At 43.7% G+C, this 14,657-nt stretch overlaps 1 protein-coding gene across 2 annotated transcripts in view; it reads left to right on the top strand.

Annotated features, from left to right (window-relative positions):
* The window catches only part of ccnd2a (cyclin D2, a), a 146,552-nt gene that overhangs the window by 50,901 nt on the left and 80,994 nt on the right, over positions 1–14,657 (top strand). For both annotated transcript variants that reach the window (XM_035157618.2, XM_035157619.2), the window contains exon 2: positions 4,006–4,229. The gene's annotated coding sequence lies outside the window, so the exon portion shown is untranslated. The remainder of the gene's footprint in view (positions 1–4,005; positions 4,230–14,657) is intronic.

Consider the following 14,657-nt stretch of genomic DNA (forward strand, 5'->3'; position numbering starts at 1 on the left):
ATCAAAGACAATCCAGTTCTGTCATGTGGCCAAATCATCTTGACACCCATTTAGCATGCTCATCAGAAGACAGTTATGAATATTCAAGATGGTGCCAGGGGCCAGCGAGAGGCAGAAAGGAAGAGATGAGAGTGACGGATAGCGGAGGATCAATGTCCAGGAAAAGGGGAGAACGTGTGACAAAGATTAAATATGTAATATATATTTACATATGTTTAATAATGAAATTTATGTTTTGCAATATAATTTTTAAGTCAAACATGAAATGGGAACAGAAAAGTTTGTGTCAGTCTTGATAAGAATATGAAAAAACATGATAAAGATGTTGTTCAGACATCGTTCTGCAGTTTTTTTTGGTAAAACACAGGAAACCAGTAATGAGGGGAAAGAGATACGATTGTATACGATACGATATAATACGATATAGGCTGGTTTTCCAGGTCTTGGTTGGAGAACTGGTTGTTTGTAGAATGTCAATCAGAAACAAAAGTCATGACCTAGGGGCAGGACACAAAAAGGAAACGAGACAGGGCCTAAGATTCACTGCTGGAGGAGACCACAAGAGGAGGCTGGTGGAGGAGGAAACCCCTTTGTCAAGCACTGTTTCAAGACTTCCACGTCTGGAAGCAATATTTCATACTTTTCCTCAAAGGTCAATGAATTTGTAGCTAATGGTGATTTCTCTGGACAAATCTGAAGCCTAATTTTCTCCATTAAGTAAAATACCAAACATTAACCTTTCTTTTATTACAGGAGCCTTTTAAACACTGAAGGCTTATCTTTGATGCAGTGGTGCAGACCCATGTGTGAGTGAGGCTCTATGGTTTTTCTGGTTTAAACCATTAATCAGATAATTAGAAATATGGACAGGTCAATTATTTAATTTGCAAATAATCATTATTTCCAGAAAGACATTTGCTTCGTACAAATAAACTTCAGCTTACTGTGAGTGATGAAGGGATTGTAGTTCATGCGTTATCCAATGAATCCACCGGGGAACCACCAGAATAGAATGAAACCAAACGGAATAGAACAGAATAGCATTCACATGTTTTGAGGACACTGAGTTCACGAGGGGTTGCGTCAGGAACAATGGTCGACTAAAGTTGTGAATTATATTTCCCAGCTGCGCGCTATTGATTTGTTGCAATTTAGTGTTGAGTCTCATGGAAAACCCTTTGGCACTGCTTATGAAACACAGACTTTTTTTTTTGTTCTTGATCCTCTTGTGCTGCTGACCACTGTTTGGTTATGAATGTATTGGATCTTGTGAGAACAAGAGGGCCGAGCCAGGAAGGAGAGAGCTTGTGTGAATGAGCCTGTCTGTCCCGTGGACACCGACGTCAAAAACTCTCTAGGATCACATCCAAGTTGAGACAAGTGGTCATTTTGCCTGAGAACGCGGCACTGTTCCAAGCTTTGATGTCTCAGCTCTGAAAGATTGTAGATGGGGCGACAGGGAGGGTTATCACGGGTGTCGCATCTTCATGAATGGTAGATATTTGTGGGCCGAGATGCTGTTTGCGTAGTTGTGCTTTCAGAATATTTTCCAGTTGACATAGTGCGGTTACAGTTGAATGAACTATCTCGAGAAATCATCTAATACATCACAAATTAGTCTCTGTTGCAAGGTTTGACATTTTGTCTCTGAAATTCCCCCGTGTGAAATCAGACCAGACTTCTCTGCCCTGAACCACTGAGCAGACAGAAGGCCCTTCAGTTGTTTCGGGTTTTACTCAATGACATGAACACGGATCTGTCGAGAAGACTTTATCCCAAACTAAATAATACAGAGCTGACGATATTAAATCAAGGCCAGTGGTGCAGTGGTCGTAGGTAAATTTGTGATGGTGGGATTGGGAGAGTGGTCTGGTGTGCAAGGGGCATGTAAAGGGCAGGAAAAGAAGGGACATTTTTTTAGATGAATTTCCTTATCTAGCATTCTTTTTCAATATAGACGTATGCAGAGATGCTTGAGTGACTAGATTAATGGCCTAAAACAAGTCTTGCTACTGTGGTAAACGTATATCTTTGACCTCGGAGTGTGTGTGTGTGTGTGTGTGTGTATGTGTGTGTTTGTGTTTGTGGCGATGCAATGCCTTTGAACGTCCCTTCACAACTCCGTCTACTGTATCTCATTGAGATGAATAGGGGTCAGGGCCGGGCCACCCACTCGTCACCACAGCCCCCAGAAACCTCTAAAAAGACCACTTGTGCCACGCCTCGGAGAACAGTTGGGTTCATGTAGATGTTTATGTGCAGCGGATGGGTTTGTGTTTCTTAGAAGTCAAGAGTGTTGGTGCAATCTTTGATTATTAGCTTGACTCACCGGATGGTTAATTAACATGGCATCCAACCTGTTAACATTTAAGAAATCAGAAAAACTGGGAACCTACATGGAGAAATCGCAAAGATTTGACTGGTGCAATCACAAATGTGCTGATATATGTATTTTAGTATTGTTTTTGTAATGTTTGCTCTGTGGAGAATTTGCCATGTTATTGACAGTGAATGCCCCATGTGCGAGTGCTCTGCCACAACAATTCCCCCCTGAAATAGCAACATTTCTGCATTCTTGGTTTAGCGCTGCCCTGGGATTAATTGGATGAAAGAGATACAAACAAGCTGGATTTTTTCCTCCCTTATAGCAGAATGATGCGTGCAGCCAGAACATTCTCCAGCACAGACATATGCGCTGTGGGAGACTATTTAGATATTAATAGTTTAGGGCCAAACGCTTAAGTGCAAGTACAACGAGGTTTGTGACAGGCATGAAGGTTGCATGACAAACAACAGGAAAAGATCCTTCACAAATAGAATTTAATTTATCTCCACATATGACTAAGAGTATGAATTATTGTACACAGTCGTCTGCATCACCACACCAAAACACCAGTTTGCACCATCTGTAGGCTATAATGTAAGTCCATAAGTCTTCCCTCTTTGATCCCTCAATTCCAGTCATGTTTCCTTCAAGGGAGCTCTGCAATTTCAGCCTGATGAGGAGGGTGTCTATCTAAAACAGTCCTGGCCCATCTGTGTCACAGGCCATATCTGTCATTATCTGCATTTTATTGTTTTCCCTACGGTGTTGCTGGTGTTATTCCGCTGTGTCCCTCTTTCCCCATCGCTGCGTTCCACCTGATGAGTCACAAAGGTCGAGTGGATGAGCTCGTCGTTGGTGTCAGCGGTAGAAATGATTTTTCTTGTATAAACCCAGAGTTGAGTCAGAGCGCTGTGGTCGGATCAGTTTGTGACTTGTGGTTGAGTCATAAAGGTACACAATGACTGGATCAGAGCTTGTTGCGATGGAAGCGGCGGTAGTTCATTTCAGGAAGTAACGACTTTAATCACTGCAGGTTTATCATTGCTGAGCTGGAGAGGTGGAGGAGGATTTAGGGGAGACCGCATAATCAGAAGATCCCAGCATGAATCACATCTCCGCTCTTGTCGGTTGTCGTTGGGGTTTTTCTGCAAACACACATCTGCAACACTGCTTAGGTCTGAGTCTCTGTCTATGATAAGCTGTTTATTTGCTGCATTTTTCTTCCGATTTCCACAAAACAAACAAAAACAATGCAATGCATTAGGTTTTTACACTAAATCCAACATTGGGTCGACCAGGGACCAGCTTGCCCTCGTTGACCCTTCACAGGCAGATGGATACTTTCTTCTGCAGCCAGACAAATGCTGCCCATCCCGTCAGCTTGCTAGCAAGGGCAGTGAGGTAGATAATAATTGTCAGCTTGGTTGTGCCACTGCCAATAGCCATGGTGGGCTAGGCCTGTTGCGTTTGGTTGAGTGGGAGTCGATCACTGTGGGCATTGAGAGTCTGGAGGGCTGAGGGGGAGAGGATGTACACAGGCACTCGATCAAGCATGGCCAGCCTCAGATGACACACGCATCAAAAAAAGAAAAGAGGACTTCAATGAGCATATGATAAACAGGGAATTGCTTCTTCGTCTTCTGTATTGTAACTCTGCTCTCTTTATTCTTTTGTCACAGACAATCCAGATGTGAAATCAAACACCAGTATTTCTGAAGACAAAGAGGAATAATATGATGGAAAGCAGAAGGATAAGCACCAAAAAGCCTGCCAGCCAGTTGTGGCTCACCCACATAGGAGCTCATGCTTGGGTCAGGCCCCCCCTTGGCTTACCTGAGTGGCATGATAAACATGGCGGAAATAAGCGAAGAAGAAGATCTGAGCCCACGTGTGAGCCTTCAATGTAAGTCATAGAGCTTTAATCTTTTAATTTATGAAGGCAAGTGTTTGCCCTTGGGAATTTTAAACTGGTCACCAGGTCACGTCCCGCCGCTGAGCAGCTCCTCTCTGCACAGGAGGTTTATGTTTTCATTGCTGTTAGCGGGATTACGCAAAAACTACTACACCAATTTTATTGTAACTTCCTGGAAGGGTTTGGTGGAAGAAGCCATTAAATTTGGCATGAATCTCGACAAAGGAACAAAGATCCAGGATTTTTACTTGTGCAAGAAGGAGATTTCCCAGAGAATAATGCATGGATCTTGATGGGGAAATAAAAAACATATTTTGGGGACATTAAGGAGCGTGTGTAATTTGTTGATGATCCCAATAGAAATCCATATCTAGTGGATTTAAATGTGGGGCCCTGGCAAAGGTATGTCCTCCACTCACTTCTTGTGGTTGTTGAATTTTAAAAGCCTGTCACAAGCGATGCATAGAGAAGTCCCTCCAGTAGATCTGTGTTCATTCTTGTATGTGTGTTTACATCAAAACCATGGCAACGAATCTCCCGCCAGACCCCACCTGATCTCCATATACCTGCTCTTGGGTTTGTCTCTGGTTTTCAGCCCTCAGAGGAAATGAGTTTTTCCGTCCGCCCGTGCACACATGAACATTTATCACTCAGATCAGTCACAGTTGTGGATAAAGAGGAAAAAAGTGGTCTGGCATGAGAACAGTTGCTAAGTCCTCCACATTTATGTCACCAAAGCATTTGGTGGCCACTTAAATTGGGACCTCCTGTTTAGACTGTGGGAACTGTTGGCAGTTGGTGCAGCATCAACCAATATTTCAGGCTCGTCTTGGCGAGACAAACAACTTTTGTGATCCTTTCCTAACATCCTCACCTATAGTACAAAAATAATAAATCTAAGAACGTGGTTTAACATTTATCAATTTCTACAACTTTTAAAATAAGCTAATAATTGTAAATATGTGCGATACTTCTCTGTAGTTTATTTATAATTTCACTTTTGTCACTTTTCAGACCATACAATGTGTAACACAGCAGAGAACCAAGTATTTCGGTCACCACTGTAATGTGTGGTTCTTCTACACTGTCGGATGTTTTCACTCCATCTCCTCCCTGCGATGGAACAATGAGTCCAACAATAGCATCTCTGACATTGTCATTAGTAAATTTCCAGGGCAGCTACCGTAGCAGTAATAAGGTGTTGGAGAGAACAGTGTGTCAGCAGTGGTAATGAAATGCATCCAAATGGCCCCCTCTGGACGTGATAAATAAACTCCAGGTGTCCAAAGGAAAAGGTTCCGCTGTGGAAAACACAGACAACGTACGTCAGGACTCTGACACGGGAAGCAAACCTGGGGACCCTTGTATCGGAGGTAATGCTGTAATCGTGCAGGGCAGGAAACATTATGAAACGGGGAGGCCTGCATATACAGTAGGGCTAATTTTATTCTGTTGAATCAGAAGATCTCAAATGCCAAATATGCCAAATGCAGCCTCATTCCTGAATTGTCAACACCTCAGGGCTGAGTTCCCCCAACGCCCTTACATAGTGTTTCGTGAGTAAACAGCCTGTAGATGTAAATGGATTTCTCCCTTGTCATAGCGGAGCTCACTTCCTGTCACTGGCCCCGGGGCTGGAACGCACAATGACGGACAACACCCACATTAGCTCCCCAGCAGGCAAGCAGTTCTGACAGGCCGGGTGACACAGGGGTCATTTGTTTCTGTCAGAAGCCCAGAAATAGTCTCCCGACTCCTCCTGTACGACACAAAGCCGGCGTGCGTTCATCAGCCTCATCATGGGCGGGATGTGCTCTCGCTGTGATTACCTGCCTGTGCAGAGGAAGGGCTTTTCTCTGAGGACCTATGGAAAAAAAAAAGTGCCATGATTAGCGCCCCAGCCTGTTCCTGGGTCAGCTCCGAGGGCAAAAGTGTCTAGACCAGTCGGGGGATTTCCCTGCGCTGTTATTACTACTGCTTACAGTAGAACGCCAACCCTGAGGGGCCGACGTTCCACTTTGGACGGTCGTGCTGGGATCAGACATTTAGGTTTTACATATGGTTTGAATATTGAATAGTTAATGGCTTGGATTTTTCATTGAGTCATGATATTTGATGTCAGTGGATCAAGAGATAGGAGGGTGGGAACCAGTGCGCTCTTATTAAGGCTGAAAAACACGTTTTATACTAATTATATTTATAATCTTATATTAAATTGATTGATTGATTTGTATTGTGCAGTGGAAGGAGCCCTGCCCTCTAATGTTAAGATCTTCCAGCTTGCTGCCAGAGCTCTAACAGAGCATTGTGCATTACAAACTCAGCGGTGGCGTCTGCCAGAAAAAGCACAACCGGTTAATGGCTCGGAACTCTGGCTTATCTTGGCCATCGACACAACAAAAGCTATAATTATCTGCAAAATAAACTCACTTCCTTGATTTTTAGACAAATAATGCATTAAACCGTTCCAGATAAACTTTGTTTTCCACTGAGTTGCCAGCCCGTGTGGAGGAGGAGGAGAGGCATTCAGGCCACCAATAATGAAAGAGCATTTTATTGGGCTATTGAGGAAGTTCTTTGCCTTCTACGTTCCAGTGCTTCATAAAATATGAACACCTTATATAAGCAATTATTACTTGAAACTCTGTTTTGTTCTCTGAAAACAAATTGCCCCTGGTGGGTCTCACCTGCCAACAGATTGAGTTTTTCTCGTGTATGTCAGCATTTTGTGTCTCCCAAGGCCAACTTTATATAGGCCCAGACATTATTTTTGGCATTTTTTCTGACGTGCACCTCCCACTCCTCCCACTCTCTCTGGCCGACCTCCACGAGGGCCGAGGAAGCCTGGCACTCGCCTGATGCTCTCAGCCAGCCCCGGGCAGCTGGGATCTAGGGGAGCTCCCCGCAGTTCTGCAGTGTGCTGGCAGCTCCCTTCCTCTTGCCCCCGCCACTCTTAATTCTGCCTTTTTACTTCCAGCCAGCTTCAGAATACAATACAGAGGAGCCCTGTGCTGTGCTGTGAACACACACCCTTGGGCGTACACACACATCCACACTTTTATAAGCCATTGAAAGAGACAAGACCAAAGGCGGAAAGATGCCGCCTCTCAGATGCCGGGCCTTGGCTTCATGTGCCACTCGACACAGACGGGCGCACACAAGATAACTGTTGTTTATTGTTTATGGAAGGACCCTCTGCCACACTCCACGCTCTCTTCATCTGGAGACTCAAGGGGCCACAGCCAAGAGCCACAGGGGAAAGGAAAGATGGAACCTACTGTATCTACTGTATGTGTGTGTACGTGTGATGCCCCTGTGTATTCGAGTTGATGGAAAAGTACAGGTGAAGAAGGGCAGCGTTATCTTTACATTGAAATCAGGTGAAACAGAAGAACCCGTGATGTTCGTGCAGTGATCCCAGAGCTGGATTTTTGCTAATATTTAAAAAGAGTCTGCAGATGTTTGGGAAAACTCACTTATTAGCAGCACTTTCATGGAAAATTCACTGGGTTTGACCTTTGGTGGGTGTTAATAGTCGTTAATTCAGTTTTTTTCCTCCGTTAGCAAAGGAACCTCAGTCAATGACACCACTCATTGGTTGTGCTGTGTAAAAATATTACATGTTAAAAAGTATTGCATTAAATTTTATTTTATGATTCCATTTTTACGATGCTGAATATATAGCGTCTTGTCGTTAGGCAGGATTTTCTTGCCCGCTCAGGTCTCGGCTCCTCCCTGCACCTCGCAGCCACAGCGCTGACAGGAACTTTTTCGGTCTGTACCAGATTCTCAGCAGTTAAAACCCAAAGAAAAAGGGAAATTCCTTCCTAATGGTGCATGAACGTAATGATTCACCAGAATATTATTGTTTGAACCTGCGGTGGATCTTTTCCACATTACCTCAACGTTGCACCTAAAGAAAAACTGGGGTTTTTTCTCCGGCACAAAGCTTGAAAAACTCCGCTCCACTTGGTTTCATGTGTCTCCCTCGACCTTTTCATCAAATTGTACAGTTGGTGGGGAAGAAGCTGCAGCTGCACGCCGATCGGGCCTGATGGCGATGGAGGATGAATAGCGGGGTAGCCCTGGGCGCTATGAAACAGTCCTGCTGACGACTGTACCGACAGGGTCACAGCCCCTCCACGCTGCTCCGCGAAAGGAGAGTGAGAGTAAACAGGCGTAATAGGGAGAGACTCAAAGAGACTTGGACTGTGTTCTTGTAAATAATTGCATTCATTGTTCTCTGCCACTGTTGGTTATGGTCACAAGCTGTTTGGTAGGCCCCTGTCTGTCTGGTGCTCCCCATGAGCCCGGTGTCAGCCCCTACGCCCCCAAGGGGAGCAACTTGTGCCAGGGGTGAGGATGCCAGCTCTCTGACCTGGTGGCCCCCCGCGTATGACGTACCCACGCCAGGAGCAAACGGTCCCTGGGCCAGCTCGGAGACTCAGGGCGTGCTGTGCGCATGCTGCTCCGCTGTTAAATAAAGCTGGTTCAAAGAGCACATTCCTGCCCCCGGCCCAGCAGCGGAATAGCAAGCTCTCTTCCTTGTAGTGTCAAAGCACCAGATTGTTTCATTTTATTGCTTTGCCTTTATCTCGGCTGACTCTGGTCCAATCTGATTGGATGCAGCATGTTATTAGCCTCTGTTGTTGGCTGTGGGAACAGCAGATGGCCTATTTGGACCAGATTACCTATACTCCTTATCTTAAGTGAAGAATTCACTCCAAGTGCTCAGATGTTTCAAGAAAGCTGCCTGTCCACATTATGGATGTAGTGCGCTACAGTTGAGCTTATCTGGAAGTTAACACCCACTTATACAGTAAATCTGTAATAGCCAGCTGGGAAAAAAATGTCTCATGTTTTTCACAATGTATATGTTATGTACTGGGGCAGATTTCATTTGTTCTGCAGGAGCTACAAGAAATAGGCAGTTTTAAGTTAAGAATTTAAAATGCATCACTCTTGTTACGTTTACACCTGCTGTCAACACTACTCCAGAATATTTTATTGACTAAAACGGAGACATTTTGGAACCACTGCCATCCCCGTTTTAGTTTGAAAACTCTGGGGCTGCTTTGTCGTGTGGACGGACATTTAGAAAATCATCTCTCATTGGTTCTAATCAGTCTTAACTCGACTACCAGCGGTGACACACGCAGTTCCAACTCGTTGTTGGTCCAAGAAAAGAAATCCCTCAACTTACTTTTCAACATTACTGTTTAGTATCTTTTCTGTAACTTAGCAGCGCAGTCAATCTGCTTCCTGTTTAAACCAGCACGCACATGCCCGGTGTACGTGAATGATCATGTGATGGGTGTTTTTAAGGTGGACGGGGATTATTACTGATGTGGTGCCACAACGCTTGTGTGGATGGAGCTGGTTTTATGTTAAAACTCAAATGTACATGCATCAAGCCCCAGTTGCTTTGCTTTGTTTTACCTTGAAACTTAAATAAAATAAAAAGTATGTCTCTTTCCTCACACAACTGAAAGTCTCAGCCGGAAACCTCTCTGCATTACTGCTCCCGAAGTAAAGTTTGCAGAAACAAGCGTGGGAATGAACCCGGCCTCAGTGCAGCATCATCTGCAGCCTATAATGATAGAACCTCAATGACATCATGAGCGTTTGAGTGCGGGGCTCTGGTAACGGTGCCTTGCATCTCCTCAAAATACCAGTGGCTAAGTGGAACACACAAGCTGAGCTCGGCAATGGAAGTCAGATGCTCCCGTGCTTTTTTCTGGCCGTCTAAAGTCGCCCCTTTCCTTTCTTTGTCTGCTGATAGGTTTAGGAGACTCCGAACGAGGGGCCTCCTCCACAAGGGCCATGTCTGACTTTACTGTATGGTAAATGTCAGCAAATAAATGCAGGCCTTGGTAACAAAGTGGAATTGGATCTAATCGGCCCCAGGCCCCCCGCTTTTGATCTGCACCCCCGTCAGTACAGCGGCCCGCTTCTTGAGTGTACAGCGCATTCAGGATGTTATGGTATTTTTTTTTTTTTATAATAATCTGACGTCACACTGGAGCAAAACTGTTTTCATATGTTGCTCGACATTATGAAAACCGTGGGTCACGTATGCATATATTCAATCTCATCTCATCCCGGTTGCCGCTTGTATGTTTTTTTGTTTTTTTTCATTTTAAATGAACTTCCCTGTAAAACTGGTAACCTCTTTTGTACAATATTTATTTCTCTTGGTTCCACATTGTATACTGTACATTATCCCGCTGAGTACTTGCATCTGTGCTGCATTCCTGCAGTGCAAAGTGAATTGCATTTTCACCCAGCAGCTGAAATTTGATACGACGCCTGGATTTAATGGAGGTTTTACATGACTCTCAGGATCCTGTTGTGAATAACGTGCTCTTCATGTTAATTGCAAGAGAGATTGTAGGTGGGGACTGTTTTATCAGGTTTGACTGAGGTCAGTCATTCTGCCACAATGGCGCAGAGATCAAACGCGGGAGGGAACAAAAACTCCAAGGCCTACAGGTAGTAAAGCAGTTAAACTGGAAGTATGAACACCCACACACACATTCAGTTTCCCAGCCCGTGTGGGTTGATCCCTGAAGATGTGAAACTCAAACTCGTGTTGTGTGTTGGTTTTGATCATGAGTTTGACATCAGATGGTGAATATGTGGTGACTCCCAAGAACGCAGGAGGAAAAATGGTTTTATTGTATAATTTTAATTGCACCAAGTGTGGTAACATTAAATTACGACATGCTAACATTTCTGTCAGCTGTTGTAATTGTTTAAAAATCTGTCTTGTTATTAAGAAAAGGCATCGCTGGGATATAATCAACAGTGCTGAGCTGATAAATGTTTCAGACATATTTTCATTGTGGCACGCAATTAATTTTGCGCTCACGTCAGACCTTCCAGAGACTCAATGGAAAGTGTGTGATGTTAAGTTCTTCACTTCCTCTAAAAAACCCAGCATCGCTCTGCTGTGGCATCACAAAAAAACACAGAAGAAAACAAAAACAGATGCAGATAGAAATGACTGTGGGAGAAAGCATTCGTATACTGAGACTGAACAATCTCCTAAATTTATGACAGTAATAGATTATTATAATAATAGACCTGAATTGCTGAATATGCACACACAAGTATGGGATTGTTTTAATCCAAGTGCAGTAGTTCATACCAAAGAATGTCTTGAAATGTGTCTCGCTTCACCAAAAAGAAGAAATAAAAATGTTGTATTATTTATGAAAGACGAGAAAAACAGCTAATGCCACCCAGTCCCCCTCGTTTTTAAGATATAGGATGAAAACAACACTGAGGCTAATCCACACGTTTACATTTTACTTTAGTTGCTACCACTTCGGTCACGAAAGTAGCGTTCGCGGATTTGAGCAACCGGCTGCAAATAGATGAGCATCTAGTTATCATCAAGTTGCATGATTTAATATATAAAGATTCAAATAAACTTTAATGTGCAGTAGTTTAACTAACAACACAGATAAGACATTTGTAAAGTATTTAATTTTAGATGCTCTCATCCCTTTATTGTATTCTATGTAATAGAATCACAGATTTTTTCTTGGTGTAAATAAGGATCCTCCAGCATTATCCAGTGAAGTGTTGCAAGTAGCTTCTTTCATCCTTCAGTGTTAATCCTAGCTGTTTATAACTAGGTCTTGTGACGTATAAGAGGCTGTCCTGTAAAACCCAGTCAACAGAACACTAACTAAACTAGAAAGAGGCTGTTTTTTTTTAGCTAAGGCCAGAAAGACAAAGACATAGGAAACCAAAGTCATAGTAAGAGAAGCAAAATGAGTGGCTGTGTTAGATTAAAACTAAATAATAATTAAAAAGTTGTGCAGGAGACAACAGGCCCAGTTTTACCAGACCACCAGTGATTACTTTTTCTCACTGCTTCACTGACAAAACTCCAAACTCTCTTCATCCCACCTATGACATTTACTTGTGGGCTTTCCCCGACCATTTCAGATGTCAATGATCTTGTTATACAGTCTCTTACCAACATTTTTAGTCTAGAAATGCAAGACAGCATCATACAAACATGCTGACAGGATATTCTATTACTTCAAATGCAAACGTCTAATAAGTATTTTTGGTGACTCAATCAAATGTGCCGTCCTTAAAATAGCAGGAAAAAAGTTTTTGTTAGCGCAGCACATGTTCGTAATGCTACGCTTCCTTATACTTCCTTCCTCACGAGGCAAAATCGTGTTCCTCCCTTTCACATCCGTTTGCTCCCTTCCAGCAGAACCAGAAAATCAATCTGCAGCATACACATTGTCAAACAAAGATGTAGACCCTGGTCTACCCCATCCATGGGGCCAGACGTGATTGAGTCAAGATCTGGTCTGGCCAGTTTGAAAATACGGTCTCAATTACGCAGTGCGGGGCTCCCACAACCCCATCGCTTTACACACACACACACACACACACACATATGAGCACACACATGCATACACTCACATCCCCATTTCACCAGTTAAATTAAAGTCAGATTACTATCAGTGCATCCCAAATGTGATTTTCAGTAAACACTGCTCTGCTTCCTCAGTCTGTTCACATCCCCCCACTGGGAGGCCCCTTCGGAAGCCTGCTCTGCGCTCGCCATGCTACGTACTAATTGACCGAGCCCTTTGGGGGTGAGGTGAGGTGGATGGAGATGGTGATGCATGGCAGTCATATGTGACTGAGGCCACTGAGAGAGTCTGATGTGGGAACCATTAGTGCACAGCGTCAGTAGAAGCATGGAGGCACACACAGGGTGTGCGGCTTGAACAAATAAGGCCCTCTGTGTTTTGGAGTGAATACCCCTGCTGCCTTATTAGCAGTTTGAAGTGTGGTTTGCTGGCGATGACATCAATGACAAACAGAGCACTCTGGTTTCCTCTTCGGGGTTGGAAACCGCTGCTTTGAACTTCAACAACTTCTCCATTCATTCCTTATGGATGTAGATACTAGGAACTCGCAGCCCTTCATAATCTGTGTGACAGCCAAGACGCTTCCAGTAAATGCACGACTATTAAAATGCTTCAAAACAATAGAAATAGAATTATTCTTTGGAGATTTACAGTTTGCATTGAAATAGTAAACAACTGCATTTGGCAAGTCCCTCTACGGAATTTTTATATGAGTAAAAACTTAAACGTTCTTATAGGAAAATTCAAATGATTATGAAACGGTCTCATTTTACAATTACAGCAAAGGAGACAATCGAGGATAAAATGCTTTTTCTTTAAGCTATTGTCAAAGTCTGGGGTCAGGTGGGACCGTCGGTGAGATCAGACGAAGCGATTTACGGGCAGGTAAGGTTGTATAAAATTATCTGTTATCAGTTATCAATCATACGGCAACAAAATATGCTGTTTATTACCTTGTCCTTTTATCACTCCTTCCGGCCAGACCAAGGTTTTTACGACAGGAAACGGTGGAAAACTACTGCTGGAATATTGCTATGTTTCTTCTATTTTACTTGGGATCTGTAAAAGATGGCGACAAGACAACCAACCTCTCTTGTCGGCTCATGACCAAAGATGGAAAAAAGCTACCAAAGCCACACACAAGGCTTCTCATAGATGAGTTAGTTTTATGGTTGAATCCAAGAACTAGTTGCCACTTTTCTGTCTCTTTCTGTCTGAGTTAACATGATCTCAATCAAGTACTTCCAGCAAAGAAAGTGAATATGTGCATTTCCCAAACTGTTGCTTTAATCCCAAATATTCTAATCATAATTACTAGGCTGAAGGAAACCTCATGAGATATAGTTCTTTGAAGGTTTTTCCTGAGTCATGACAGTGCAGAATACAGTACGTTACAGTTCAGTGTGTGAATACAGTCCATTGGTACAGTGAGCTTATGCAACATGCTCCAGTGTTCAAAGGCTGCTGAGTGCCCTCTCCTGCTTTGTCAGCCTCACACAAGGGTTTATCAAGTGTAGGGTGGGAAGGCATGACGCTGGAGGACTTTGGAAGTGTGTGCTTGTGTGTGTGTGTGTGTGTGTGTGTGTGCGGCAGGTTTGCCTGACTGTGCGTGTATTCATCTGTCTATTGGCTTGTGTGTAAGATGTTTCCGCAGCCCGGCGCGCATGCTTGTGTTTGCATATGATTACATATATGTGCACTTGTGCTCCCGTGTGTGTGTGCTTGTGTGCGCGCGTGGGTGTGTGTTTTCTGCTGTTTTTTCACTCAGGGACTTTGTCCCCTGAAAGGTGTGCCAGCCAGTCAGCTGAGAGAGAGAGGACAACAAGGTCTGAAGCAGGCCATGGCGTCGGAACTGGGACGGAAACGACAGAGAAAACAAGGGAGAGCGTGAGAGAATGAGAGAGAGAGAGAGGGAGAGAGGGGCGAATGCAGAAAAGTGGCGCCTGTGTGCGGAGTGTGTTGCTTTGAAGCACGTTCCAGATGTTTGTGCACCGCAAATATTGCAAACATA

Source organism: Hippoglossus stenolepis, chromosome 5 (genome assembly GCF_022539355.2).
Source record: "Hippoglossus stenolepis isolate QCI-W04-F060 chromosome 5, HSTE1.2, whole genome shotgun sequence".
NCBI lineage: Eukaryota > Metazoa > Chordata > Actinopteri > Pleuronectiformes > Pleuronectidae > Hippoglossus > Hippoglossus stenolepis.